Source organism: Miniopterus natalensis, chromosome 3 (genome assembly GCF_054644295.1).
Source record: "Miniopterus natalensis isolate mMinNat1 chromosome 3, mMinNat1.hap1, whole genome shotgun sequence".
Taxonomy (NCBI): domain Eukaryota; kingdom Metazoa; phylum Chordata; class Mammalia; order Chiroptera; family Miniopteridae; genus Miniopterus; species Miniopterus natalensis.
The window spans coordinates 42,740,139-42,755,832 of NC_142083.1; the positions used below are offsets into that span (position 1 = coordinate 42,740,139).

General features: G+C 36.6%; 1 protein-coding gene across 1 annotated transcript in view; it reads left to right on the forward strand.

Annotated features, from left to right (window-relative positions):
• The first annotated feature begins 993 nt into the window (after nucleotides 1-993).
• Nucleotides 994-15,694, forward strand: part of XRCC4 (X-ray repair cross complementing 4) — a 182,413-nt gene continuing 167,712 nt past the window's right edge. Inside the window, exon 1 of the mRNA XM_016210335.2 lies at nucleotides 994-1,025. The gene's annotated coding sequence lies outside the window, so the exon portion shown is untranslated. The remainder of the gene's footprint in view (nucleotides 1,026-15,694) is intronic.

A 15,694-nucleotide genomic window follows, 5' to 3' on the forward strand; every position in this document is an offset into this window, starting at 1 on the left:
GTCCTCTGGCCACGCTGGCTTCACCTCCTTTTTTTCAGCCTGGAGATGTAAGCATTTCCTTTGCGAACATTTGTGACTTATTGCAAACTTGTCTAGGAGGCCCAAACTATCAGAGGAATCTGCAATACCACAAACAACCTTAACAACGTGTGGGGAGGAGAGGCCGGCCCGAGGCCAGACACACTCCAAGGACGCTAAGCTACTAGAAGAAAAACCATCTTTGCAGAGCCCTCCAATCAGTAATAGTTTGTAAAGTAGCATCCTTAAGGTTAAGAGAGTCGAGTACGAGAGGCCTAAAGGCCACTAATTCAACAGATAAAAAGGTGTTAAGTTTGGGACTTGAAAATGAAATAAAAACCTGTTTCAGGAGCGCAGGGGGAGGAGACGCAAAATAACCTGAGCAAACTGCAGAAGCTGTAATGCCTCAAAGGGCCGACCACAAAGGGCCTACGTAACCGACAGGCCAAGCCAAGCCAGCACATTTCTTCGAAACACATCAAGAAAGTGAACTCAGGGAACCAGAACCGGGGTCCTTCTTGGGTGGTCGGCCCTGGTTCTCCCCGGCTGGGCGTGCAGGGGCCACACGGCTCCCGGGCCCGTGCATCCGCCGAACCCCGGGAACATCAAGATAGTGACAAGGTTCCCTGGCCCGCCTCCCAGTCCTCGAGCCCCAGTTCGGGGCCACAGCCCCTTCCGAAAGCTCAAGCACAAGCCCCCAGACCCGCTTCTTACCATAGTGAGGCCGGCGGAGCCCCAGCCACATCACCCTTCCGGGCCCAGGGCGGAAAAGGCGTGCTCGCCCCGCTGCCCCTCTCGCTCCTTCCGGCGTTCCGGTTGGGCCTGTCGGGGCCCCGCCTCCTGAGCCGCGCGCTCGGACACTGGGATAGGCTCCTCTCTATGGGAGTAAGGCGGGACTTGAGGACGTCACGCGCCCCGGCGGAAGTAAATGACACTCTGATTGGCTGCGGGGCGCCAGCCGGGGGAGCGGGCGTTTTGGAGGAGAGCGGAAGTGGAGTCCCTGCGAGGTAGGGCTGGGACGTAGGGGGTGGCCCTTTTAAGTAACAGTAATTTTAAAACTGTCTTTTTTTGTCTTTTTCTCTTTTAATTTTTTAATTTTCATTGTTTTTAGTTCCCCTTTTTCCCCCTGTCTAGAACAGCGCGGTGCTTGGATATTTCCCGACTAGGATCCCCCTTTAATGTGTAAGCTACGGGGCCATCCGTTTGTTGACCCCGGGAGGCCAGGGTTCGCCGGCCTGGTCCGCAAGGTGTGCACCTGCTGGGCCCTCTTTTCAGTTTCTCCCTTTGCACCTGAGGGATTCTTTGGGTCACAAAGCATCTTTGAAATGCCTCTTAATGGTTTTGGATTAGGAGGACCCTCGAATCTGGAGGGTTGTGTGGAGTCGGCTGTTTGGTCTAACCCTGGCCTTTTCTCTCTCCCGCCCCCCGGTCTTTGTAAACTGTCGGTGGGTTGCATCTGGGGCTGAAACGTTTGGCGCTTTGGGATCAGGAACCACTCACTTTCTGTGGTGATAAATGGAAAGCAACTGCCCTTTCTTGAGGTCAGTAGCCGATTATGTACTCTAGAGAAGTGATCCACCAGCGAGACAAATCACATGCCAACTTTTTTTAAAATTAGTAGTAGTATTTAGCTTCCTCTAATTTTAATAACCCCGGTAGGTGAGACTTTATTCCCCCTCCCCTTTTTTTTGTTTTGTTTTGTTTGTTTTTCCCCCCAGAAACTGGCGCGCTGATATATCCAGTTTGCATAGTTTTTGGAATTATTCAGAGTTTATTCCTCTGCCCCATTAAGTGAATCAGAAAATTATGACAACTTGTTGGCTCCAAATGTATAGTTTATTTTTCCTCACGTAGCAGAGGGTTCTTTTCAGAATGTTTTTTTAAAAACTTTATTAACTCAGAAAATGGATAAAGAAAAAAAGGGAAAGTGTGCAGTATCCTCTTCCTATAAAAAACAAACAAGCCGTTTATACGTTACAATACTTGCCATTCAAATTAAATAATCTTGGCTTAGTCATGGAAGTTATGTGCAACTCATCAAGCTTGGCTTCTAAAGTAGTAAATGTGTCCTGACGTTATAACTGTTTTTGCTTTCATGTCAAGGTCATCTTCATCTTTATGAACACTTAAGGGTAATACTTCTATGTGAAGCTGTGCTTCAAGCTACTTGTGAAGAGCACTAGGAAACTGAAGTTGTTACAGATCACAGTTGATTTCCTGTATTTACGGATTACAATAAATTTTAGGCCATGGTTACTTAGGAACTTAAGCTTCAAAATGGTAAAGAACAGTATTTGCCAGTTAAAGTTGTCCATTGAGGAGCACAAAGAGCAATAGATGAAGCTGAACCATATATGTATAGCGTTTTTGTGGTGTTTTTTTTCATGTAACACAGCAAACAAAATTAATCTGACCTGTGATAAGAGGTGGGGAGTTAGTCGTTGAGCTACATGGTCATTAAGCACATAAACCCCCTGTTTTGGTTTTCACTGCCAATGAACTACTTTAAGTACTATCATATTGCTATTTCAAAAGTATACTTTCTGGCAGCTCTGCTATGGGTTTTCATTTCTTAGTAAATCATCTTTGATCCTTTTCTTACTAAAAGTAAAATCTATGTCTCCTTTTTCAAAAATGACTGCCTTTTCTGTGTCTAGAAGAGTATTTTTAATTTTGGTTTCATGGGTTCCCTAGAATTTTATGTAAAAATAGTGCATATTTATATTTCTCTGTGGAGAGAGTTCTTGGCTTCTCTAGTGTTATGAGAATTAAATGAGTTCATACAAGTAAATCATCTCACAAAGAATTTGGCATTTAATAAGCACACAGTAAGCACTGCCTATTGTTGTGTGCCTGGCTTTCTCTTTCACTAAATTAAAAATTTCTTGAAGGGAGGGATAATGATTTAGAGCTGATTGACTTGCATGTTAGGCACTCAGTAAAAGATTTTTGAAATAAATTGGTACTGCTTTTATACCACCAGACCACTTTCTTCCCCTTTTCTTTTTTTACTTTGATATTGAGTGTTGAAGGATTCCTTTTATATGATTTCCCATATTCTTTCATTCAGTGATATTCTCATATGTTAAATGGTTTTACTTAACTGCTTGTTTACTCTGAGCCTCAAGTAGCCTCCATAGTTTGAGGTTGAGGTTCTTCGTGTTCTAGTGTTTGTCCTCTCCCCCCTTTTTATATTCTCTTTCCCATGGCTCTTAGATTAAGATCCATAAAAGTTTTGTTTGACCTGAATGTTATTATTTTTTTAACCTTAAGAAATGCTTCTCTTAGCCTTTCTCCACTTCCAATCCCATTTATTTGCTCTTCTGAAACATACTTTAAGGAGTTGTCTATGCTCCAAACCCTCCCCCCTGCATTCTTTCCTGTATGGGGGGAAAAATAATGTTCCTTCCTACTCTTACAAAGTTCTGGCTGCAGTAATGATCAAATTAATGTAAGACACGTTAACTGGAGAAAATGGCCAGGTTTATTACATATGTACATATGGGGGGTTCCATAAGAATTTGTGACTAGAGGACAAATTGGGCAGTTAAGGCTTATATGCCATTTTGAACCCAGGAGAAGGGGTAAGGGTGGTGGTTTGGGACTACACAGGAGAGGGAGGCAAACATGGAGATAGAAAAGCAAATGTTTGGTAAATAAATGTTTGCTGGGCCATCTTTAACAATGGGTACGGAGAGGACTTTGATCAAATGAGCCTTCCTAGGTTCCTCCTTATTACACACTAGTTCTTATTAAGCTATAGTTGTCTATGATGATAGCTCTCTTCTCGGAGCAGGTCCTTTGTCTAAATTCTTTTAAACAATTGGGAGAAGGTTAAAGGTTTTTCCTGAGTCTTTTGTTTCTTTAAAATAACTCACTTGAGATCTTTTAAAAATGGCTATTGTTCCCACGCTCCCCCAAATGCTTTATTTTTTATTATTTATTTCTTTTTTACCCTCACCCAAGGATATTTTTTCCATTGCTTTTCAGAGAGTGGAAGGGAGAGAAAGAGAGGGAGAGAGAGAAACATTCATGTGAGAGATACACATGGATTAGTTGCCTCCCGAATGTGCCCCCACCAGGGCCAGGGATTGAGCCTGCAACTGAGGTATGTGCCTTTGGCCGGAATCGAACCCCAGGCCCTTCAGTCCGTGAGCCGACACAAACCACTGAGCCAAACTGGCTAGAGCCCCAGATCCTTTTGTTAGTGTCACCTGTGATTTCTAGGTGTTAATCATTCTCAGTCCTTATATTTGACCTATAAGCAACCTTTGACGCCACGGATCATTCTTTTCTCCATGATGTATTTTCTTCACTTGATTTCCAGGACACCACACTTGGTTTCTCTTCTACCTCATTGGTTGCTCCTTCTCAGTCTTCCTTCTGTTCTTCCCGATCTCTTACTATTGCAGCGCTTCACGGCTCAGTCTTTGGTTCTCTTCTTTTCCTCTGTCTATACTTCCTCTTGATGCTGTCGTGTCTTAATGACTTAAATACCGTCTGTATACTGAAGACTAGCAAATTCATATTCCTAGTCCCCTCTCTTTTTGAACTCCAGGCTCACATACCCAGTTTTCTACCAATACATCTCCACTTGTTTAAGATATTCAAACTTAAATGTCACAAACTGAACTCTTTTACCCTCAAACCTATCTCATTCTATCTCATTTCAGTTGATGGCGATTCTATACAGCCAGTTGCTAAAAGTTAAATATTTGAGTCATCCGCCACTCTTTCTCTTATATTCCATCCAAATCCATCAGCAAATCCTATTGACTCTCTCTATAAAATATATCTAGAATTTGGCCATTTCCTACTATTTCTACTTAGTGTACTGATCATCTCTTGCTTGGATATCTGTTATTAACTACTATAATTTCTTGCTTGGATTATAGTAATAATATTCAATCTGGTCTCCCTGCTTTCTTCAATCCTTGCCTCTCTATAGTCTATTCACATACAATTGCCAGAGCGATACTTTTAAACATAAGTAAAAATTTGTATTATAATTAAGGTTCTAAATGCAATGTGTTATCCTAGATTGGGTCCTGGAATAGACAAAAGATATTAGTGAAAAAAACCTGGTAAAATCTGAGTAGTTGGTGAGTTCAGTTAATAGTATTGCACCAATGTTGGTTTCTTTGTTTTGATAAATGCACCGTGGTAATATAAGGTGTTAATATTAGAGGAAACTGGGTGAAGGGTATATGGGAACTCAGTATTATCTTTGCAACTTTTCTGTAAATTCAGGATTTTTCCAAAATAAAAAGTTTATTAAAAAAGAATGTCACATTGCTTTTTCTTGCCTAAAAGCCTTTTATTACTTCTTCTTTGACTCATGGTAAAAGCCAGCATTCTTACACTGGCCTGTAAGACTTTACATGACCTGGTTTGCCATTCCCTCTCTGACTTCATCCTTTGTATCCTCTGCCCCTCACTGTTCCAGCCATACTGGCTGCCGTGTTTCTTTAACAGACTAGGCCCATTTCCACCTTAGGGCCTTTGTACTGGCTGCTTTATCTACTTGGAATGCTTCTTCCCAGGCATCCACACAACTAATTCCTTCACTTCCTCTATGTATGTTCAAATGTCACCTTTTCAATAAAGCCTACCTCTAATTTAAACTGCAGCTTTGCAACTGACTCCCCTTTTCCCCCAGCTGGCCTCTGCACTCCCAGTTTCCTCTACCCTGTTTTATCTTCTCCTTTTACTATAGCACTTACCACCATATTTTGCATACTTATTAGTTGTATTTTTAATTGTTCACTTATTAAAATGTGAACTTCACAAAGGCAGGAATTTTTATCTGTTTTGTTCCCTCATGCCAAGTTCTAAAACACTGTTCGAGGCATAGACATACGCAATATGTTTTGGTTGAATAGTTCAGCTTGACTGGGTATTTGAACTTGTAATCCTTGATTTACAATCCATCCAAAACATTGAATTGTTTATCATTTCCATATATCATGCTATTTCTTGCCTCCAAGCCTTTTCTCGTGCAGATTCTTCTTCCTGGAATGCCTTTCCTTATCTTTTTCTTTTACCCCTAAATCATTTTTACCCTTTGAGATTCATATCTTAAAAGATGTAACTCAAGGAAGCCTTTCCTGCAATGTCAGACTGGTTTACATGCTACTTTTCAGAGGAACTCCCACCCAGCCTCTGCATTTCACAAGTTTTTAATACTTCTCTTTGTGTGTTTCTATCTTGCTAGAGAATGTTTCCTATTTGTCATTGGGATATCAGAGCCTGGGTACATAGGTAGTCAGTGAACATTTTAATGTGTTGGCGTGACCAAAGTCACTCAGCTATGAAGCAGTGGAGTTTTGATTTCAAGCTTGGTCTTCTGAGTATAAAATCAATGCTCTATTTTGCTATACTCTGTTTTCTAGGGAAAAGATGACCATCTTTAAAATAATAGAAGGATGGCTCCTTTTATACAAGTAGGAGGTAGTTAATGTATTTTATACCCCTGGGCAATTTGCTCCTTGTCATTTGTGAAGTTGCCAGTGCTGATGAGAAAGTGAGTTGTGCTTTTTTCTAAGACACTGCCTGAAATCAATGCATAGAAGGTTATTATAGTCAGCAAAGTTTTAATGTTGATGAAATTGAGCTCTTTATGGGAGAAAAACACTACTGAGACTTTCATTGCCCGAAAGAAGAAATCCATGCTAGAATTCTTAACTGTTCCTGAGACATTTATGCTTTGTAAATGCCAGTACTGCCAATAGCTGTAAATTAAACTTTAACTTGTGTGCCATTGGGAAATCCCGGGGTAGTTACAAGATATTGCAAAGATTTTCTCCTAGTCATATGGAAATTTGCTTTTAACATTGAATTAATGATGATTAGTTTGCGTTTTTCAGTTACCTGTTATGGTAGGCATTCTGATTTCAAACTGTCCTTTGAATATCATCATCTTGAGTCTAAACCGATCTTTCATAATTTTGCCTATCTTTTGGACTAAGAAAAAAGGAAATAATTTAACTATAAATTCTGAGAGGTTCCAGTGGCTTTCAATTCCAACAGTGCAGTTGAAAATGATTAGGCTTGAGATTAAGTTATCAACAACAAATATTACTTGGAGGGCACTCCTGAATTTGTGCCTGGTTTCTTTGAACTTTACTCATCCTGCAGAAGTGATCAAAACGTTGAAATAAGCAGGGAGCTTAATCTGGTTTTTGTCTGACGGGTTGCTTTTAGCTTAATTATAATTCCATCTGAACAGTTAATGAGAATTTTGTTAAATAAAAAACTTGCTCAATTGGAAGAGAAACAAGTGGCTGCTAAGAAATAAGATGCAACCATTGTTGAAGAAACTCAAAGCCCTGACAGAATAAATGTGGACATGCTGAGATATGTCAATATTTACCATAGAATTTGGAAATTGCCAAGTTCCTGTTTAAGAAATATGACCCTAGCATTGAACATAGTATATCAATAAATAAGGAACATGTCCTAATGAACAGCTGCTCAGAGAAAATAGGATAACATCTGTTAAAGATGGAGCAGTTAAAAAGTTACATTTAAAAAAATTATTGATGCTTCCTTGGTAATTTGTAGGTAGAGCTTATACAATATAGTTTACTGATATAGTTACATATGTGGGCTTCACTTAAGTGTTTTTTTAAAAATGAGAGCATGGATGTAATTTATAACTTTGTAAATTAATTGTGCTATGATACTCATGTGTAAATTGATTTTAAAATATCTTTCCTTAATACTGTGTTTAGGAACCGAACCAACCTCTTCATTTTAAGCATTATTCTTATAAAAATTGGCTCAAGTCATGTCTTAGATATTACCTTTGGGAACTAAAAGTTTGTGCTCTGAGAATTTAGCAATAGAGAAAACATAAGAAGTTTCTGAAGTTTGAATGTACTGAGGAAATTTGTCCTGGTTATTATCTGACAACTATGTCTCAGAAAAAAATCTGTGGAGTAAAGTCGGTATGTTAGGTTGAATATCACAGATCACCACTGTTAATTCCCATAATGAACATCACTGTAATATAACAACATTTGGTGCAAGGTAGAAGAATGTTTGAAGCTTCTAGAGCAAGTCATTGGAACCACACAAACAATCTTATGTCTGTTATGCAAACTTCTAGAAGAAGGTTAAACTTACGTTTTTTGAGTAATAGTCCTAAAAAGAGTCTTAGAAGGTCATAAATTACAGGTATTTGGGACTGCTCCTGTCATTGCTTCTTTTTTCTGATAGCAGAGATTGATGGCTTTTATTGAGCAATCTAATCATTTAACTACATAATGTTATATTTATATAGTGAAGATAGATGCATAGATCAGTTGAGGTCATATATTCTGTTAGAAGCTATATTCATTCCTGTAAATATCTTGATAAACATGAAAAAACAAATTTGCTTAGAGGTTCATTAAAGGCTTTTAACCTATTTTCATTATGTTAAAGATGGAAGAGGAAGAAACACAGTTTTGAAATTTAAATTGGTTGAATCTCTCTTTTTGAGGGAATTTGCCAGTATTTTGATTTAAGATGTTGAGTTTTAAGGAGAAATCACTAGATTTATTAATTAGTGATTTTTAAAACATGGGAAACTTTTTTTTGCGCCATGAAACCAAGACTTGAATCTGTGTTTTGAATAGACATATGATTTTCTTCTGGAATTATTAGGCCTTATGCAAAATATTGACCAGTTGCCTTCTTGAACCACCTGTTACCAGTTATTTATTATGTAGTGATAAGAGAGATACCCAGTGTTTTCAAAATGTCACGTGTTTTAGATTTGATGAGAGTGTAAACATATTAAGTATAAAATATAAAATTTCCTGTTTGGTAATGAAAATCATGAGTTTAAAACAGTGTTTCCCAAAGTGTGTAGTGCTTACATACCACTGATGGAATGTACACAGTTGCTTCCTTACAACTGTTTTTCAGGTACTATGAGATAATTTAAGAGAATGAAATGATTAGTTGAAGTCCTCACAACCAGTAAATGACAATGAGAATGCATCCTGAAGTCTGTCTGAATTCAAAACCTGATACAAGGTAGCTTAAGCAAAAAGGAATTTCTTTGGCCTCATACCTAAAACATCCACGGTTAGAACTAGATTCTGGTGCTGCTGGAATCTGGCCTGAGTTGCTTCCCATCCCTTAGTTCCACTTTTTGCTATCTTGGTTTTGTTCTCAACAGCTCCAGGCTCACAGTATCATAACGCAAAATCCTTGGAGAAGAATCTGTATCCTTCCTGATGCAAATAAAAGTCTTGGAATTGAGCCTCACTGGTGTGAATTGTCCTAACTTGAATTATGTGCTCATCTCTGAATCTTGCTCATGCTCTTCCCTGAATCAGTCACTGGGGATTAGAATAATGTTGGCTTAGTCCAGGTTTGTGTTCTGCTTCTGGACTATGGGGCCATAGTCAGCTTGCCCAAAGCCTGTGGACTGAGAATAGCAGAGGTGGGATCACTGAGAGTTTTGTTGCTACAAGCAGGTAGAGTCTGAATTGAGTGGCAAAAATCAATACATTCTCTCTAAATGTTTGAGGAATGAACAGTTTTAACCTGAATTACAGTGGAACATGGCTAATGATACTGGTGTTATTTTCTGACCAATGTTTGGTAATAGCTAGCAATGCTGAATACTTACTGGGAAACTGTTTTCTTGCTTCTTGAGGTAGGCCTGCATTGCTATGAACTTCCCTCTTAGTACTGCTTTTACTACATCCCAAGATTTTGATATATTGTATATCTGTGTTCATTTGTCTCTAGGTATTTTATTATTTCTCTTTTGATTTCTTTGATGACCCATTGGTTTCTCAGCAGTAAGTTGTTTGATTTCCACAGTTTTGTGTTTTTTCCAATTATTTTTTGTAATTGACTTCTGATTTGACACCACTGTGGTCGGAAAAGATGCTGTACAGTTTCACTTTTCTTGAATTTATTGAGACTTGTTTTGTGCCCTAATATGATCTATTCTGGAGAATGTCCCTTGCCACTTGAGAAGAAAGTATCTTCTGCTGCTTTTGGATGGAATGTTCTGTAACTGTCTGTTAAGGTCAAGTGGATTAATCTGTCATTTAAGGTTGATGTTTTCTTATTGATTTTTCTGTCTGATTGATCTATCCATTGATGTAATTGCAGTGTTAAAGTTCCCTACTATTGTATTGCTCTCAGTATTTCCCTTTAGATTTGTTGATATTTGATTTATATATTTTGGTGCTTCTGTGTTGGGTACATATATATAAATGTTTTATATCTTCTTGTTGGATTGACCTCTATCATTATGTAATACCCTTCTTTGTCTTTTATTACAATCTCTGTTTTAAAGTCTGTTTTTCTGATATGATTATAGCTGCACTAGCCTTCTTTTCATTTTCATTTGTATGGAATATCTTTATTTCTTCACTTTCAGTCTGATTGTGTTCTTACTACTGAAGTGAATCTCTTGTAGGCATATAGATGGATCTTTCTTTTTTACATATTTAGCTACTCTGAATCTTTTGATTGGAGCATTTATTTAATTTATTTACATTTAAAGTAATTATTGATATGTATGTACTTAACATGTTGTTACTTGTTTTCTGGCTGTTTTTGTGGTTTCTCTTTGTTCCTTTTTCTCTTTCCTTGTGGTTTCATGACTTTCTTTGGTGTTATGTTTAGATTATTTTCTCATTTTATTTTGTGTATTTAGTGTAAGTTTTCTATTTGTGATTACTGTGAGTTTCATGTATAATGTTCTATGTATGTAACAGTCTCTTTTAAGTTGATAGCCGCTTACATTTGAACACATTCCAAAACTTTACATTTTTACTGCTCTCCCTTCATGTTTTGTATTTTAGGTGTCACATTTGCATCTTCTTATTTTATGCATCCCTGAACTAATTATTGTCATTTAGTTAATTTTACTACTTTTGTCCTTTAACCTTCATACTTCTTAAGTGAGTGATCCACTAGCTTTACTATATATTTAGTGAGATTTTTACTTTTGTGTTTTCGTGTTACTAATTAGTGTCATTTCTTTTCAACTTAAGTTTCTTTAACATTTCTTGTAAGGCTGGTTTAGTGATGATGTACCCTTTTAGCTTTTGCTTATTTGGAGAACTCATAATCTCTTCTTCAACTCTGAATGATAAGCTTTGGCTTGCCAGCTAGAGAATTAATTCTTTGTTGGAAGTTTTTTCTTTTCAGCACTTGAATATGTTACGCCACTCCCTTCTGGCCTGCAAAGTTTCAGCCAAAAAATCTGCTGATAGCCTCATGGAGTTTCCTTTGTATATAACAAGTTGTTTTTCTCTTGCTGCTTTTAAGAGTCTCACATAGTCTATGTATGGTTTGATACTGTCTGTGGTATAGTACATTGTATGTCCAATGTGTATGGGCGTATACCTGACCTGTGTAGCTCCTAGAGGCATTACGATTTATACCCTTGCTTTAAATGTACAAGGCTTGATTTAAATCTTAGGAGATTCAAATCTCCTAAGTTCAGTTTGGGAATGTATCACCCAGGGGAACTCAGAATTGAATCTTTGCTTCTATCTTGGAACCTCCTCCCTATAGAGTTGTCTAAAATATATTCAGAGATGTGGTTGAAATTGCAACCTACGAAGTATGTAATTATTCATCCAATTAGGAATGTACTGTTTATAACTTACTATTATTTGAACCATGTGAAATTGCTATTCTTTGTGGGTTCAAAATTATTAAATATTGACAATTTCATATGGTTCCTAAATATTTCTGTATGTCTGAATTAGGTAGCTTCACCAGTTGAGGATATGTTATAGGATTTTGTGCTTTTTTTTTTCAGGATTAACTTTCATTTGTACCCCAATATTATCATTCATTTCCTTGTTTGCCATTAGAAAATAGGGAGGTAAGTGGGTGCACTTTTAAGTAAATGGTGGGTTTGTGAATGAGAAAAAGTACAGTGCAAATCTTGTTCCTTTTCCACACAAGCGTCTCTAGTTAAATTTCAGTTCTGAGCAGCACATTTTTTCATGTAGAAAAGACTGTATATAAGCGTAAGTAACTGATGGTGTTTCATAGGAATACCCTCACTCTCCTCAAAGTAAAATATGAGACATGTCAAAACTTTGAGGCTTAAGAAATCATAATTACTAAATTCGTAATGAGAAAAGGCTGTTGCTTAGTAATGCTGTATTTCAGGTACTATCTTATCTCTTTAGTTCTGCTAAGTGTCATTCTCACATGAAACTCTGCAGTTAGAACTGAAGTGTTCTTGTGAAAGTTTAGAAAGTTTCCAAAATGATGAGTATACTCTCATTCATCTGCCCTAGTTATTTGTAATCAAGAGTGTCCTTTTGATGAATATAAAATAAATCACAGTCTTGTAACTTTTGGTCCAATTTTAAGGGCATTTTGGAAACCTACATGTTAGATATTTTGTGGGAAATTTATTCAGGCCATTTTATTGTTTTAAAATACTTCCACGGGTAAGAGGAGAGAAAGAAGAGGAAGTTAAATTTAAATGAATTACTGAAACTAATGATTATTAATGGTATTTATAAAAGATTAGAAGAGGAAATGAACAGTAATATGATATTTGGAATGGCAGCAGCTGGCATTCCACAGCCATAAGAGGTAATTGAGAATGGACTATGACTATGGCAATGAAGCCTAAATTTTTAGATTTATTTTATATTTCTAATGCTTTATTTCTGAAGCATCAGATTGTTAACATAATGTGTTCTTTGAATGTCCAGCTGTATATTACAAGTTTTTGAATAAGATTATGTCCACAGTCTTAACTATATTTTACTCTTACTTAGAGTAAACCAACCATTCTAGTTTGCCTGGGGTCAGGAGGTTTCCTGGGACATGGGACTTTCAGTATTAAAACTAGGAAAATCTCAGCTGAACCTGGATAGATGGTCACCTTGCTTTCGTTTTTAAAATTAATAGAATGAATATAGTCCTACCCTGATTAGAAAGGCATTTAATAGTCCTATAAATTCTTTACTCTTAAAATTTAGAAAATTCTAACTTGAAAAGATTATTTCAGGAAACATTTTTTTTGTAGGTTAGCTTGATATTTTTGTTTTAATTGCTTTGGAAATTTAAAGGTAAATTAATTTTGTGCTCATTTTTCAAAACAAAACCTTAGCATAAAAGATAATATCAACCAGCAAGTTGACAAGCTATTAATAATGAAAATGCTAGGAATAAATAATTAAAAAATTTGCAGTATGAGAATTCCAACAAGATACATACAAATAGTCAATGCTTTAAAAAAAAAACAACTAAACAAATAGGAAAATAGTTCTTTACACTTAGTTTTCCTGAATTGTATGATATTTGTCTTACCAGAAGTAAATAGCTCAGTGTTTGTTGCCTAAACCTTTCTTTTTTATCTAGCAATAATATATGGCCCTACCCTTGAATTTTTGTAATGTGATGGAGCTCAAAAAATTTATCCGCACACTTTTGGCTTACAATTTACATTTTCTTTTTCTCCTTTTTAAAAAAACTAAGGTCAAACAAAATAATGTGATCAGAAATCTAATTACAGACTACTAACAGCATGTGCTGTGTGCTAATCTTTATTCTGAACACTCTTTAGGTATCAGCCTACTTTTCTCAACAAGGGGGCACTTAAGTTTAATTGCTTCATTAGAAACATGCATTTAGCCTTTTCTGATCTGTAAGTACAACTCCTTGGCATAGCTGCACAAGTTTGAACACCTGCAGCCCAGGCAGCTTGAAAAGAAACCATAACTTACTATAAAGGAAACTGAAAGAAGCTCAAGTTCAGAATGGCATTATCAATGATACAGTGTTGTCACTAACTTGAGCTGACCTAAGAGAGTTGGCTTCTGCACTGCTCCTTATCAGCATCCAAAAGGGCATACAAAATTCTTTGTAAACTAATTTAAAAAGTGTCTTGTTTATTCAGAGGCAACTGTGAATGGTATTTGTTCAGAGTGTAGATCACATCAATTGCATACCAGCCAACAACTTATTTCTCTTCTCAGAGAGAAGCCAAGTATCAAAGACACAAAGTACTAAAGATAAGCTTCTCAATTCTCAACTGTTCTGAGCCTCAATAAAGCTACTGATGTACAAATTGGGGTGGGACCCAGCTGTTTCCACCTGCAGGCTTGTCTTAGATCCTTGGCTCTGGCTGGGAGAGGTACTGATACTAGCCTGACCTTTAGTGCCCTCAGAAAACAAAACCTGGACTTTCTTATGGCCCTGATCAATCAGTCCCTCTGAAAAGGATTCCAGCCCCTTTCTTCAGGTAGTCTTGGGGGGCAAAAAACCCCTATGGTTGACTATTTCTATTTACATACCTGGTGAGAGCAAAGAGGTGGTTGATTTGTTAATACTGAATATTAAAAGACATTGCAAATCATCCTTTTTCCTCTTTCTGTTACTTCTTAGGTATTTTGTATTTGATATTTAATGAGAAGGCGACCTCAGTAAGTTGAATTAATGAAGTACTTTCAAAACTGCTTCAAATAGTATATTATCAGGAAATTAAGACTCAGTTGATACAAAGAAAACATTTCTGAGGCTACTTGAGGCACAAAATACAGAAAATTGAGTTGTCACATTTGGCTATTGATACGTTAAGTGCTTAAACATGGCTCACATGTACCATCCATAGTTTCAAATCTGAGTTACTAAAGTAATTGAATTCTTTGAAATAATATAAATTTGTTTTTGTGATGAGTACCTAGAGTTAATCAGAAAATTGGAAGATATTTTAAACATTAATAATTCAAAGCTGCTGTTAAAACTAATCTGATTCCTAAATATCTTTTTAAGATTTTTGAAATTAAAGCCCTTTATATAATTGTGAGTAGGATGAGTTACTGACGGGCATTTGGAATATTGAATTTTAAACTAATTTGTCTCTATAATTTAAAATTTGTGACTTGTTTTAAATACGGTAAAAAATAGCAGTGAAACCAACTGCTGTTTTAGAGTAGTAATTCTAAGTGCTGTGTTTTCCTTTCACAAAGTTACATTCATTGCTAACAATCGTAATGGTTCATGAGGCACATTTGAGAATAAGTAATCTGTGTAAATGTGTGTGTGTTTGTGTATTTGTATATAGATTTTGTAGCGGCAAAATGTGGCCTTCATAAATAGTTTCTGTTACTCTCCTTCCCTGTTAGAATTGTGTAAGCTTCTTCCTATGTGTCTTTTTCAGTGATTGGCATTAGAAAAACAGTAACACATATTTTCCAGTAATTTTCAAATTTAAGGATTACGGAGCATGTGAGTAATTTACTGCATATTAAGTGTATTGACTGATCTAAAAGAAATATTCACAAATGGATGAAGCATTTCAGAATTAAGCATATCTAGGCAAAGATGGCCTCAATGTAGAAAAAATTTTGACTATTTAAAAATAATTATGTATTTTTAGTGATTATGATGTCAACCCTACATATTTACATATTTTAAAAATGTCAACATGCTTAACTGATGTGACTAAAGTATGATTATTTTATAACTTTGTCTTTTACTGGGAAGAATAATAAATATTTTCCTGAGTAAACCTTAGGTAGGAAGTAGAATTATTTCAAATTCGTCAATTATAGAGGTATCTTGCACTCTTAATTTTAGATATTTTCCTCTTCATTATGGAAGTTTCTTTGCTTCCTTGTTCTGTAAGGTAGGACAGCTCTAGCATTCTCCAATTAAGCAGCCTTCCCACCCCCAGAAGGCA